This window comes from Notolabrus celidotus, chromosome 17, assembly GCF_009762535.1.
Source record: "Notolabrus celidotus isolate fNotCel1 chromosome 17, fNotCel1.pri, whole genome shotgun sequence".
In the NCBI taxonomy this organism is placed as follows: Eukaryota; Metazoa; Chordata; class Actinopteri; order Labriformes; family Labridae; genus Notolabrus; species Notolabrus celidotus.
Genome location: NC_048288.1, coordinates 7,601,680 through 7,612,663, shown reverse-complemented (window position 1 = coordinate 7,612,663; position 10,984 = coordinate 7,601,680). Strand labels below are relative to the sequence as shown.

At 37.9% G+C, this 10,984-nt stretch overlaps 1 long non-coding RNA gene across 1 annotated transcript; it reads left to right on the top strand.

The window, feature by feature from the left end:
• Nucleotides 1-265: 265 nt before the first annotated feature.
• LOC117829247 lies at nucleotides 266-2,305 on the top strand. The gene is made up of 2 exons (XR_004634586.1): nucleotides 266-507; nucleotides 2,023-2,305. It is a non-coding gene; the product is annotated as an uncharacterized LOC117829247 (long non-coding RNA).
• The last annotated feature ends 8,679 nt before the right edge of the window (nucleotides 2,306-10,984 follow it).

Below are 10,984 nucleotides of genomic sequence, written 5' to 3'. Positions count from 1 at the left end.
TCCCTTCTGTGTCAGTTCATTGTTACGTCTACCATGAGTGTTACTGTGTGTTCCCTGTGTTCTTATGCTCTTGTTTTTTCCATGGACTAGTTTAAAGTAAGTATAGAAGATCCACATGTTGTCACTGTTGCATTATTTTTAGGACCGTCAGTGTTTAAGTGTTGATTGCAATGCGAGTAGGGTTAGAAATGATCTTTTCTTATATCATGTGCTATTTTGTCCCTTCTACACACCATGGTCAAACTGCCGCAGTGTCTTCCTGCTTCCTGCTGCTGCTATGACGGGAAATATTTAACTAAAATATCACCAAGATTGAGCTACCACCTACGAGCTAAGCATACAGGTGATATCAGCAGGCAATTACACAAAAGCCATCAGAGTACAATACTGGAGTATGAAAATCACTGCAGACCTGTGGATGAATCTAAATTGAAGAAGTGAACTACAGCACTTGGGCAGTAAGTGCATTATCACCTCTAGTGTTCCATCTCACTTCTGTGATTTCAGGTGAGAGATTTCTTTTTTATTTTATCAAGTTCGTCCCTTGTACCAAAACTTTGGACAATGATGACTCACTCCTCATATTTTCTTTTGTTAAAGTCATTTTCCTCAGTTTTTCAACAACACTCAAAGTAAATGGAGCTTTGGGATGTTTTTGTTTAACATGTGTCCATTGCGTGTTGTATTATTTGCACATGCATTCCTGCAGGTTTCTTAATGTGTGTTATCTGGAAATTATTGTAATTAAAGTAAGCTGTGTATTTTACAGTCTACTATCAGAGAGCTGTGAAGTTGTCTCTTACCTCTGAGTCATGGTTTCAGAGCAGTCTGATGCAGCAGAGCAGCATTTATTTGAATAATTAATCTAAAAGTCAACATCATAAAGTACATTCCAATGCATTCATTTGATTACCAAATCAAGACACTGGTAAGAATTGCTTTCCATTGGACTTAAACAGTGTTTTGAAGTGCAAAATAATTACATTTCAAACACGAGATGAAAATGTGATTGATTATGATTAACTTGAAATTTATGGATGAATTGCAATTAAATAAATAAATGATTTCTTATTTAACAACTTATATCCGTGAGACTAACATCCACATGATATCTTTGTGTCATTCTGTAAAGTAGGTTTGATTAGTGGAGAAAGAAATGATGAATAAATGTCATCTGGACTTGTTTCAGTGTGAATGGATACTTCAGGGCCACCCCTATGAAATCACTTCCTCTATTAAAAAGTCTGGACACACCCCTGTCTAAAATGAAACAAACAAAAATAAAACCATGTATTTTTACTTTTTCCTCTGGTGTTATATTCTGGCATGTTTAATTTTATAGTTTTGTCAATACCACACATGTTGAAGAAAATATGGGGAAAGCGTTGAGACAAGGTATCAGGAAAATCATGGAACAGGTCCTTGGATTGCAAATTCTTCGGACATTCATGTGACATTTTTTGGTAATCTACCAGAAGAATAACAGCAAATGACAGACACAATATTTCCTACTGTGGCTAACTGGCTGAAGCTCATTAAAGGGATTCATTAGCAAGAAAGTGACTTGTTTTTACTTGACAACACCATTAGTTTTGTATTTAAATGTGTATGGATCTATTTGGTATGAAGATGTAGACATATGAACATGTTGTGCTGCAGAGCAAAACCCTGTCTTGTCTCGACTTAACATTACATACACTGTTTGTTGTCTAGAAACTGAGAATGATAAAGAGGTCAAGATATTTTGCAACTGTATTGATTGGTACCCTGTGTTTTTTTGCTGTTGTTTGGTCAGTCAAAAGATTCAGTAACAAAAGAGAGAAATATCATACGCTTTATTTCACTTTCAAAGGGGTCTTGGGTGGCTGAACAAGAACTTAATCTAAGCATGGCTGCTGATTGACGGCAAATGACTGATAACGCTCTTCACAGGATGAACAAAAAGAAATGATTGTGCCGTGTGCAGGTGCTGAAACTGTAATTGGACCAGTGTTGTACAATGCCTCTCTTTCATCATAAAAGGGATCGATATCCCCGAGGAGGGAACCCATGAAATTATCCCGGAGATCGGCCTGTATGCTTCAGAGCTGACGATGCCATGGGCGAACACCGGAGGACCACGGCGGCCTTGAATTTAATAATGAAAAGTTTTTACTCTGACCACAAATATTAGCACGTTTAAGAATATAACGAGCACCTTGAAAGACAGGGCGCCCTCGGAGCGCTTGAGGAATGTACTGCTTTGTCTAGACATGTTAAATTTTTATGCTTCAAAATAAAATTCATGCCCTGTTGTGGGAATAAATATTCTTTTGTATTTGTGGGAGAGTGAAAAGAGACAAGAACTACATTTTAATAGAGTTTAAAGAATAACAGCCTCGCAATAAAATGTTTACAGTTTGTTTTTATTAATATCCACAAGGAAGCATTAAATTTAGGGCTTGAGTATGAAGCTTAAACTTTGGAGGACTCAAAGGAGATGGGCAAATGGCTGACAATATATGTGACTGTTTTATTTATACTGTCAGTCTGCTGTTGTGTGGCTTTTTTACTGTGCTGGTATAATTTAGTCTAATATTATAGGAGGATTCAGAGGTGCTGGAAATCAGTCATAATTGGAGGTGCTCAGAGAAACCAGTTGATGACATCATACTTTCTGCTGCAGAATTTAATTCACTAATTTGAAGTTTCAGAGTTATACTTCATTATTAACACAAGCTCATGATGATTTGATATAAAGACAATGTATGTTTACACAGGTTTGACCTTTGACCAGTTCATCATAGTTCTTAATAAACAGCAGCGAGGACACGATCATTTCAAACATGACAAACTCATACATTGACAATCCATGTATCATCTGTTACAAGATTTTTTTAATATGACTGAAACAAAAACAATAGAAAACACTCCTTTTTCAATATTTTCTCTTAAACCATAACAAAAATAATCGATAACGTCACCTTTTCCACGTGCGGCCATCCCCTTGTGACGTCACGCTCACGGTGGGTAGCTTAAATATTAATATGGGTTATTTTGTGTTCCAGGTTGTAAGCCCAGTTCTTTCATAGCTCACTGATTTCATAGGCAGCCATGAAGGCAACGGACAGAGAAATATTGTGAGAGATCAGGCCATATTTTAAGTTAAGTAACATATCAGACAGCCCGTTAGCCAACATAAGAATACTAATGTTAGCATACAGCTAGTTCCTTGTTCAAATTGACGTTCAAAAATCACAGATACGACAATACAGAAGAAATGTTTACACAAGCAAAATAAATATTTTATAGATGACTACTTTGAAAGTGCCAATAATTATCTTGGTGTCTATTTTCATATCATGTCATTTGATCATATTATATGGGGGTCTTACTTTTAACATCTGGGATAAAAGCTCCATCCACTTGCTGTATTCCATCTGTTGTAGGCAATCTTGGTTTGCACAAAACATCCCGTTTCAGAACAACTTCTCAGAATAATCCAGGTGTGAACGTACCTTAAGTTAAACATAATTCTCATTGAAACACCTTAATGTGGCAGACCCGCTGGGAGTTGTATCACTCCAGAGAAATTATTCTAAACACTTTACAGACTACTCAGAGCAAAAGTAGCAAAGAAAATCACCTTGAGTATCAGTGTATGGCATATTACGTATAAAGGGGGAAACGAGGTGAAATGTTTTCTTTAACTCAGTTTTAATCAGGGATGCTCATTCTGGCACTGTAGGTGGCAGTATTGATCCCAAAGCATTAGAACCATAGACTGTAAATAAAAATGGACAGCGTTGCTCCGCCTCTTCCTGTTGTACAGTTCTGAAGCCAAAAAATCCCTCTCCTTGGCGCCGCCATTGTGCAGCCAGAGCTTGCGAAGCCACTGTAATAAGCTCCGCCCTACAGCGTAGCGTCATAAGACGCTGTGTGTCCTTTGAAGTTTCTCTCTATGGCGGCTGTGAATCAAAGGAAACCCGGAAGTAAAACCCCGTTTTTTAAACTCTAATAACTAACGAAAAAGAAACTTTTCAGGAAAAAGAGGCCTTGGACACAAAACAGTCAAATACTAACTACATATCACCACAGTATACGGATACGGATGATCATTTTTTAAAGTTTGACTGCTGGGGGAGACAGATTTTTTGAGCTATACTGCAGCCAGCCACCAGGGGGCAGACTCACTGCTGAAAGCTTCACCACCAAAGCCGTAGGCACGCTTGAGTAGAACAAGCACATGAGAGAGTAAACATGGCGTCACTGATTTGGAGGTTTTAAACAGAGGGGAACAATACAGTTACAGAAAAACATTTGCTGCAAGGATTCCCAGAGGAGGAAAAAATCTTCAAGATATAACCCAAAAAACTCATCATAGCCACAGAGATGGTGTTAAGGAATGCTAGGCTGCATCAGCCGCAGCTAGCATTAGCACCAAGAAAAAGATGAGTGCTGTCATGTCTGTACAAGAGGCTTTTTAAAAACTGCAGGAAGTGGCCAGAGACAGTTTAAAGGCAAAAGTTATTAATGATACAACTGCTTAATTTATTGCATTTCATGATCAACCTGTCTCTGTGGTAGAAGCCCAATGATTTCACTGACTACGCTCAAAGAAATATTTTGTTGGGTGAACGTAATACAATTATGGAAAGAATTTCCACCTAATTAAAATGCTTTCATTTAACAAGACACAATTTTGTTGAACCAACTAGTTGTAAATATGTTGAGTGAAAATAAAGTTTTGACGTTACTATTACTTATTTGCGATGTTTGGGTCCAACTTAATTTTGAATGGTACAATAACACTAATGAATCGTGCTGACTGAACAAAACTAAAGTTCAATCCATCCATAATCATGACCACTTATCCCGTTCAGGGTTGCGGGGAGCTGACTTAGGGCGGAGGCAGACAACTATTCACACACACACACATACAGGCAATTTAGAGAGACCAATGAAACTGGTGAGCATGCTTTTGAACTGTGCGAGGAAGCCGGAGTACCCGGAGAGAACCCACCCATGCACAAGGAGAACATGCAAACTTCACACAGAAAGGCACCTGACTCGAACCTGGAACCTTCTAACTTAGAGGCAACAGTGCTACCCACTGAACCACTGTGCAGCCCGTATGTTCAATCATCAGAAATGATTTGAATTGTGAGAAAAACCTTTTTATCATGTGAAAATAAACTCTCAAATAGTCATTATTGAGAAAATAAGACATTTTTTACATATCAAGAATGTTTACATTTAGCAGTTTAAAAGTGCCGACTTAGTTTACCCCAGTTGGTGTCAAGTTTGGAAGAAGACCACAAAACAGACTGGGTTTGTTGGAATAGAACTCGATTCCCCAGAGAAGGCAAACAATGACAAACAAAAAATATGGATCTTGACTTGGTAGCCTTTAAAATAAGCGCTTACTGATTAAGACATTTCTCCACTGTAGATGTCACACGTTACTGCCACCTTCTGCTCTGGAGAGGTATTGCAGATGGGATTCCTACCTAAATCCATTAGGTTGTTTTGACATAAAATAATCTTGTAGTTTTAAGGATTTTGCATGTCATGTTTAAACTACATGATTTAGAAAAATGTTTAACTACTAAACAAGAATAAATATAATAGAAGCTACATGTTGTACTTATGTTGATAAAACAGACACCCAGGTTGCTTTTTTTGAGTGTAATAGGATGTTGGGAACCAGGGTGTTCTCTCCTGATTCACTGCAGACATATCCCTGCCTGCCCTGTTTGATGTGGATGATCGACAACAAGGTGAGTGGCAAAAGTTTCACCACAGACAGATGGACTTCTGACGTTCAGGTAATTATCTGTTATTGGGATTGGCTCAAAAATATTCATATCATGCATCCCTCATCATGCCTGGTCCTGCACCGATGTTTGAATTGAAGGAAATCTTTTGACCTGAATAAGGGTCATAATGGGACACAAAAGATTTTGGTCTTAACTGGAAATTTTCAATTCATAATGTTTGAAAGTTTGAAGATTAGTTTGAAAAGTGTTGGTATGACCTACCAACCCAGAATGGACCCAATGTAATTCAAAATCTGCTCCTTCTGCAGAAAAACAAACAAACAAAAACCCAGTTGTTTCAAAAAACTATTCCTGTATTTCCAACAGAAAGGCTCGTCAAAACAACCAAGCGCACTTATTTATGAAGTCCAGTGATTGATAACAGGTGAATTGGCCATACAGCCGTGTGTTTTCTCCTCTCTTCACGGCAGAAATGAAAATCGTTCTCCAATAAAAATCCTGCTAAAGAGCAAATTGTTGAAGGAGGTAATCTTATTGGTCCTGGTTGGGGAAATTGATAGAGTCACACTATATGTGGATTTCTAATCAAACAAAGTGGACATGACAAAGCTGAAATTAGAAAAACAAGGAGATTGATGGTGGTGAAAAGAAATGAAAGGGAGCTTTTAATAGGTGAGGCTTTGGAGGAGTTTGTTCTATGACACAAACACCAAAAATCTTTTATTCATTTGGAGACATTTATTTAACGTCTTATCAGGATTAAATATTTTGCCCTGAGGTTCTGCCTCACTCTGTGTTAACTCAGAAAGGGATTTTTCATATGGTTGTGAGCTTCAGCATCAACATATTCCACTAAAGCTTGTTTTTTGGGGAAAATATTGGATCTATTTTGCTAAAGAGAGATTGAAATGGACCCGAGTAATGTTGTCATGAACCAGAGGTGAAATTCTGACTATGATGCATGACTTGACAGTTTCCCCATCCCTCAAATCTATTGTTTTAAATCGACTGTGCTTTCACACGATTCAATTATACAGTCAATATTGCAGAGGCTGCCTTTCCGCTGCAAAATATTTGACGATATGAGAACCTTGTGTGACCCATTTATTTTGATTTGGGGAAAACAATTGTATCTCATCCGTAATGCCTGTCGTGGGCAAGGTTCATACATCACTCTGCCTGCTGCATACAGATAAGAGGTGTAAATTCAGCAATATCAAAAAGGAGGAATTAGCACTAATAATGTCATGTATTTATCAGGGATGTGTTCAGAATACAGCATGTGCCTTCCCCTTTCTTCAAACCTCTCTTTAAGAAGAGTCAAAAGTTGAGCATTCTGGTACAGACACTCTCTTTCTAATCAGAATAAATTCCTCAGAAGATCTTTGAAGTTATTTTTCCTCCCTTTTGAGGTAAACCAAATGTCACTCAGTGCATATGTTTTATGCAAAACAGCAAAGAAAAAGGGCGTGAGCTTTAACACCGATGATAGATCAAACCTCTCTGCGTTACCAATACACTGCCTCTATTTTCTGCTCTGTTGTCTTTTCCTGCCATGAAAGAGAATTGTAAAAAAGACCCCCAACACTGCAAGAGAGAGAGAGAGAGAGAAAAAGTGCACGCAAGGAAAGGGAGGAAGTGCGAGAGTGTAGAGAGATAGTGTTTATTGCTTGTGGGAGGTGAATGATGGCGCAGCATAAAAACCCCCACCAAAGCGAGCAGATGGAGCCGATGTGACAGTAAAACCCCAAACGTCCGCTGAAGGTTTTTTACCAGTGACTTATGAAAGCTATCTGTCAAAACAAAGGCAAGAGTTAGCAGGATGATATGATAATGAAGCAGCTCGGCTCTGCTGACAAATTATGCTCAAAAAGGTAAATTGTTTCTCATAAGAGGCCTCTGTGTGAGGAAGGACAGCGCAGAGTGGCATATTATTGGCCTGGGAAGTGATATGAGACAAGTGGTTAGTGAAGTTCACAAAGAAATAGAAACGATAAATTTTTACTTTTTGGGGATGACAAAATGGGAAGTGACTTAATAAAAAGTCAATGAATTAATAAAGAAATGTGCTCCGTCGTTCTGAACAGTCTCTCAGAGGTGTGACAGTTTCTACAAATGGTGTGATGATATGTTCTTCTTTAGAGACTTATTACTCTGTCACAACATCAATATGAAGTAGTGAGAGGATATGAATAACATTTCTCAAGTGCTGTACTCGAAAATAATTCTGAGAACTTAAAGCCCCTGTAAAGAATTTCTGTTTGCGTTGATTTTTGGCACACCCTCTGAACAAAGGTTTACCTCTTCTCTCTATACCGATTCTGGAGTTTTCTAATAAAGACTCTCGCTCTCCTTTTTTTTAAGCACTCATTGTAAATCTTTGACATTAAACTGTAACAAATACAGTTGTATTTTTCTGTAGCAAGCAGTTAATCAGTCCAGCTGACACCTATCCACACACAGACGTTACAAATATTAAATAGAAATATTCCGTCTTGTAGCTGATCATCTCATTTGTTTTGTATATCATACAAAGACATCAGTATTAATGTCAGCCTGTTTTATACCCATCTAAAAACTCCTTACTGCAGCTTTGGTTTTCGTTTTTGCTCATTTGTCAGCTTCTTTTCAGTACATTGAATACAATAATTAACATGAAAAACACCACTTTATAATATTAAATCCAACACACAACCATAGCCATATTATGTGGCTGATAACAGGGTGAGATTATGTACAAGATCTAATTTCAATCCACTCATATGCAGTTGAAACATAGTGTAAAAACGCTTTTTTGTGGCATCATTTTTGAAAGGAGTGAAAGCAGGATGACAATATTTATTCTGATGGCAGTCCCCCAAAGTACTTCTCCATCAGTGGTTGAAACCTTGTCAACACTAAGATATAATTTGAACCTGTGTTGCTTTTTTTATACTAAAATCAAACATGTGGTGCATCATGGGCCGTGAGATGTTAATATGACTGTTCAGACATCAGACATGGTAAAGAGAGCAGTCTGAAACATTCCTCGCAGAGTAAGAAATGCAGTCTACGCATGCACAGGTACTAAAACAGTGAAGCTTTAACTACGAAGGTAAAACCACACCTGAATATGATGCTGCAGATGGACACTCTGGGAACGATGTCACTGAAATAATTTGTTGCCTGACTGTGGTGAATTGCAGTGTTGTGTGCCTTAGATTGTGGGATTGAATCTGACTAAGGACTTATTTTTGTGTGGGTTGTGATAGAATCATTCTGGCCCTAAAATATATTATATGCAACACAGAAATTTGCTTTGATGTGTTAATGTGATAAGGACTGTTGGAGATTTTCTTGTGAAAAGGATCGAAACATAGACGTTTGGTCAACAACATCTATAAAAAGTTAGGGGGAGAAAAAAATTCACTGGACAACCAGTTTCCATAATCTTTTTATGGTGACCATAGACTACTTAATGTTATGTTTAGTGTATTTATTTGTTTATTAATTTACAGAAAATGCTCACAAGGAGTTTGCACATGTTCTCTACAGCTACAAACAGTCCGAATAAGAACAATTTTCCCTACTTTACACAAACAAAGCAACAATTTGATAAAAGACTTAATTAAAATAAGAAACAAAAACAATCGCAATTTTATTTCACATGCCCAATTAAGAGGCTTTCTAACAGCTAAATCAAAATGTAACAGCTTAATCAATAGTTCATATGTATGTTTCAAGTTGAAGTGTGAACTTTAGTGCAGAAATCAAAAATCCTGATAGAGGGGAAGTGTAGAGGTTTGGTGAGGGAGTAAAATGAGCCGGTCCTTCAGACCAGGATTAAAGCAAAGCGTGAGGGCAAAGGTTAAGTTTGAGTCTTGTAGGTAAGGTAAGTAATGAGAAATGAACAAACTGAGTTATATATTACTCTTATACTTATATTAATTTAACACATCTTTTTTTCACTTCACTGAACAGTTTTTGTTTCGTATCCTTTTACAAGATCACAGCTGTTTCACTGTCTCAACATGACCTGGTTTAATACCAACATATAAACAAGGACATGCACACCTCTGGATGAAGCCCGGATGTCTTCAACACACGCCTGATTTTTTTCAAATAACGTATGTGGTCATATAGGTTGAAGGGTTTGTTGCCCACATCAGGTGACCTCTGAGATTTACTGGTGACCCTGTAGTGGAACTTAACCTCTCGATTAGAAACTGCTGAGTTACTTGTTAAATACAGCTGGACCAAAACCTGTAGTGAAATGCTTTGTATGCATCAAATCAAATATTATAACATTAAAATAATAAAATATGAATAATATAAGACTCCAGTGTTACTTTACAATATTAAATAATAAGATAATCATAGTCATGTAGGATTTTCAAAACAAGGCATCAGTCTGTTGTATTTTTGGACAGTAAAGGATCCATGAACAAGCACCCAAACTCAGAGCAATTGCACGCTGAAACTGCAACAGAAGTTGATAAAGTGGGCAACACTTTAGAGAATCCAAATATTAACCAAAAAATGAAGGCAGTCAAAGTTGAGTGAGAGATGGAGGTGGCTGTGAACAGAGGGGGCATTGTGTCTGTAGCCAAAGCGTATGACTGTAAGAAAGGGCAAACCTGCAGGAGGTTCTGTGACAGAGTTATTGTCAATGTTTACATGCCAGGTGTCAATGGTGTCACAGATTGCTTTCCCAGTGTTCTCAGCACGGCTTCTGCACGGTAAACAGACTTCAAAGGAGACAGCTCTGTGCTGGAAACGGGGACACATATGCACGAGAAAGCAGCACACACAAACAAACGCTCAGGTAAACAAGCAAGCGCAAAGTCCTAACATTAAATGCATTAAAGTAGATACGGGAGGGGGCAATGTATGCAAGCGTAGGCATGCATTCATTTAGCTGGAACACACACTCAGGACTGTAGTCTCTGGAAATGTCATGGCAGGCTTGAAAAGCAGCACAGGCATGACAGGGTGGATGATTTGATGTGTTCATGTTTGTGCTTCTCTGAGGCAGTATGTGTACTTTCACACAAGGCAAATACTGCATGTGCTTTTGTGCACAGTTTACAGTATTTTTCTTCCGATGTTTACCCAAATGGATTATAGGGATTGCGCACTGCGCCACCTGCACTATTTAATTAGGATGAACTTTTCAAATAATCCATTATTAGCAGGAGTGGATCATAAAGGGAAAACAGAGACAGGACAGAGTTTTATTGCTTTCC